Below are 4,779 nucleotides of genomic sequence, written 5' to 3' on the forward strand. Positions count from 1 at the left end.
CCAGGAAGATCCCCACCCCCGACTCGGTGGATCAGGAACTCACTGGACACCCCACCGGAAGATGAAACGTATCCGTTGTGACTATGACCAATTCTTCGCAGTCGTTCGCACAAAAAAGAATATATATGATAATAGCAATAAGTTTTACATTTCTAATCATGATCACCCGCACTTCGCACACTCTCGAGATGGAGAGAGCTCCTCCCCCCCCCTCCCCCCGCGAGTAATTTTCTCCCAATTTCATTCCCTACAAAATCAGTTTAAACGGAATTTCTCGCATTGATTCCAAATAGTATCCGAAAATAGTAATGCGTGACGGTACCAATAAGAAATGCATTTCGGAACTGAGAACTATCAAAGATGATGAGTTCACAGCGATTACATACGAGCAGATATCTAGTACACCACTTCTACCTACTTCTAGCACCCCCCCCTCCCCCTCCCCGATATGCAGGTTATGCAGGGTCCGGACACGTGAGGTTAGAGTGTCATCGCAAGTCATTTCAACAAAGATTTGAGATATCTATCCCGAATCCCTCCCGTGACTACCCTCGGTTATTTTCAGCATGATTGAATATAGTAGGTTGGAGCTACCGGCACATCTCCCCCACTCGAGTACGATCGAAGACCAGGACTAACTTAACTTACTTATACGAACATTGTCTGGCACGGTATCCGGTACGCAGGATGACATAAACACCACCTAATAACAGAGAAGTGTGTACGAGCACTTCGTAGTTGCGCATGAATGAATATTTCATAGGGCAACCTACAGGTAGTTTGTCGGCGGGGGGTTGGCTAGTCCAGAACTGTCGTGGCAAACATGTGCTTGGCAGAACCACCCTCTCTCCCCGATGCAGTAAGGGATACTGTACCTCTTCCCAGAGATTGATTACTGCGGGGGATAATCCGCGCTAATAAATTCCAAGCCGATATATATAAAAATCCGTGTAGGTTCTTTAGATCTCCGGACCTCGGATTCTTCCCCAGGAATATCTTCCACGAATAAATATCTTGTCGTTCCGGGGAAAACCTTTCTGGTGTTTTCAAAACCGGCGTCTCTATCATACAAACGCCGCATATCAATCAATATACAGCCCTGCCTGAGCCGGTTCCCCCCCTCCCACCAACACCGCGCACACCGGTATTCCAGGAAGGATGTCTAGTCCATTCGGAGCAGGAATGGGACTCCATTTTCGGTAGTTGTGAAAGGGAAACGTGTCAGATCGCGCTCCCGCTGTTAGGGGAAATGGGAAAAAATACTGATGGGAGATTCTTACCCTTTAGGGAATTGTGGTGATTTTCGCATTGATGCTTCTCACCACTTAAACCTGCTCGTTACTTCAATCGGATCATGATCTTTGTCCAACCTGCTCGTTGTGTCTCTCAGTTTCCATACTCCATTCTAATCCTGGAGAATGCTTTGTCCCAGGTCATACAAGTAAAGCACCCAAAAGTGGGGATCAGAGAAATATTGTGAAAAAGAAAAAGAAAAATCTATACATATATGAGCGCCAATACAAAGTATACACTCCTGTTTTAGGATATTAATTGCCTTGGGCAAGTACCGCACAGTACTATTCTCTACCTTAGTGAGATTAGAAACCCGCGACGCCTGGGGAGGGCGGACAAAAAAGCAACTGTGGCTGCAGGGGCGGCCAACATCTCCCGTGGGGGGTGGGGGGGAGGGCTTAGGAGTTTGAGGAACAGGTTACTGAGTGATTAAGGTACCACAAACCGATCTATAACCTCAGATACTTGATAAACTCTCTCATCCCATCGATATCCCATGCCCACCAGCCCTTTTGGGACTATCCTAACTGTTACCCCCACCAGGAGTAGTAACCATTGTATCGAAAGTTTGCCCGGACATATGGAACTCTACAGTAACCGTGTCACCCACCCACCTCCACTCCATCCTCCTTCGCAGAGATTAAAAAAAATGCACCATTGCGGCAAAAAAAAAAAAAGACTTGTAAGGTATGATAAGTCAACCGAAAAATCTCGGTATCAGTAAAAACATACCTATGCAGGTCTCATTCAACCACAGAATCACTCCCAACCACCCATTATCTTACCGTACATAGCCGCCGCCTAACGCCTAACCGAGTGACAATTCATGACCACGAACCCTTCCCGGTTGTTCCGACCTACCGCTTTCTCCCGCTCGGGAATAGCTCAAGTCGGATCAGGTCGATGCCAATGGGGCGGGAGTCGGCAAGCAAGGGTTCTCATTACTTTTTTTTCTTTTTTCTTCTTCCTCATTTCATTTTCAATACTTGTACTAGTACTAGTACACTCACTTCGCCGCATGGTTTTAAGTTACTCGCTCTTGGCCAAGGACGGTTCTTTGTGTGGCAGGAATGCGACTTCCTCCGATGGTTTCATGGTTGGTTTCCTCTTAAATGATAAAAGTGACAGTGGGGGGTATGGCTCCGCTCGTGAATTGTGGGTAGCGCAAGGTAATGCTTTATTGTGAGTGTTGGGGGTGGGGTGCGGGTCTCCCCGATACGGTAGCTGGAAAGAGAAGGAGGAGATGAGGATGATCTCAATGGTGTTGGTCAATGGCATTGATGATAGCAATTCGAGGGCGAAGGGAAAAGCGTTGGAAAAACGAGATGCCGCTATCGTGGTCTAATGTGTCGGTTCCTGTATTGCACGATGGAGGTTAGCAGCTCACGCTAAACAACGCCAATTTTCATCATGACATACCGAACCGTACTCGGGAGAAGGAATAAATACAGGTAACGCCAGATGCCGAGTTACTAGGTGTGATACGGCTTTAAGCTTGACACCCATTCACACATATATCGACTTCTTCCCGGACCCGCGTTAATAAGCTTCACCTCAGAATTGGAGCATTCTACGAGTACAATGCCCTCACAAATGCATCCTCCGCCCCCCCGGCCCGCGCCTTTCCTCCTCTCCGGCACCAGATCACCTGACCACCCAATTCTTGCCCCTCTATTTCGGCAACCCTTTCATGACACCTCCCCCTCCTCCTATTCGCCCATACCCAATGCTGCTCTACACGTACTCGAGTGCCGTAGACCCTTTCACCACCACCACCACCTCCCGAACACAGGCCAAGTCAAGCTCAAGCGCTCACTCACTCAACCCACCTACTCACTACGGGTACGGCACGAGCAGAATCTCAGCATGTGAACTGCATCAACCCATTTTCGAAGGGACATCCCTCCTCGACCGACTCCACCACCACCACCGAGCCATGCGCGCATGCGTGAGATCATGCATAGCGCATGAGGCCGAGAAGGAGTGGGTCAGACGGGGGCAGCGAATCACCAAAAACCCACCCAAAAAAGAGTTGGGAAAGTCTAGAAAAACTCAATTGACGTCCAACACTAAGGGAAGAGTTGCAGTTCCTGGCGCGGTATGTTAGTTGAGCTCTGCCATTTTTATCTCTTTCGGAAAATTCCTCGGTGAGGATTTGAGCAAAATTCACATACAAGGTGTTTTTACCCTCCAACGTCTGACCCACTCACCGGTCCAGCGCTCCAAGTGAGATCGAAGACCTGGACATCGGGGGTTATGCAAGCAGAGGTAAGCAGAGAACCCATCAGCTCCCAAAAGCCCTTGGAGATTCAAGAAGAAATCTAGTGAGTAATCAAGACACCGCGAACCAAATCCACAGCCCCATGTTTCCTGATAGATTCCTCCGTTAATTTCCTATGTTCACCAGCGCTTCGGGAAGGGGGGGGGGAGTACAGTACTCGGACTACGAGTACTATCCTCACCACAGTCGCAGTATCACACCTTAACCAAATCAAATTCACCTCACCTCGCCCTACCACGCCAAACCATTCACCATCGGAAGGAATGTGAAGAAAATATACATCACAAGCGCTTCCCAAAGCCCACATAGCATCGCAGCAAACTTCCTCCCTCCCTCCTTCCATCGCTCACCATATAACTTCGGCAACCACAACCTCCCCCTAGGGGAGCACAATACAACCAACTCCAATTCTGTTGGGGAAAAAAAAAACACGTGGTACGACTCGATCGATTTCTCCAATTCATTCATTTCGTATTTTGTTCCTGTTTGGGTCCACATGCCATAGTCTACCTCTCACCGCGATATCACATGAAATGTCAAGTATGATACAGTAAGAGGCGGGGTGGGGGGGGGTTCTATTTTTTTCCCTAAACCCTCTACCCCCCCTCTCCCCTTCTTAGAATGTGCCTCTTTTGACGTATGGAGGGAGGGGGTGGACCCAGGTTAGTTAGTTATAAAGATCGAAGCTTGTTTTAGACCTTTATGAGTAGAAGCCGGAGGAGCCGGGAGAGGGAAGGGTATAGTATAGTATAGTACGATGATGATGACGGGCCCCGGACGGGGACACACAAACGCGCTAACACGCGGAGGGGACTTGCCGTGGCACTCGTATGGTAAGGTAACCGGTAGTGCGGTGCGGGAAGGACGTGCGATACCTTTCTTCACAGCTTACTTAGTAACAGTACTGTTCAATACAGCACAGTAACTCTTCATAAGTAGTCTATCGTCGGAGGGAAGACCAATCTCCAGGGAAGGCAAGTAAGTAAATAAATAAATAAATAAACCCACCGGTATAAGCATGACAACCAACTTCACACCGTTCTCGTTTAGAACCCACATCCGCCCATCTGCCGTCCCTTTAAAATCCCCTTCCTCCCGTGCATGATAATCCATATCGTGACCCCACCGGGAAACAATCCCAAATAAGCTTATTATACTATACGAACAAAGTACCCGGAACATCGGTGACCGAAACGGTTACAGTA

The sequence above is a fragment of the Tuber melanosporum genome (assembly GCF_000151645.1).
Source record: "Tuber melanosporum whole genome shotgun sequence assembly, scaffold_187, strain Mel28".
NCBI lineage: Eukaryota > Fungi > Ascomycota > Pezizomycetes > Pezizales > Tuberaceae > Tuber > Tuber melanosporum.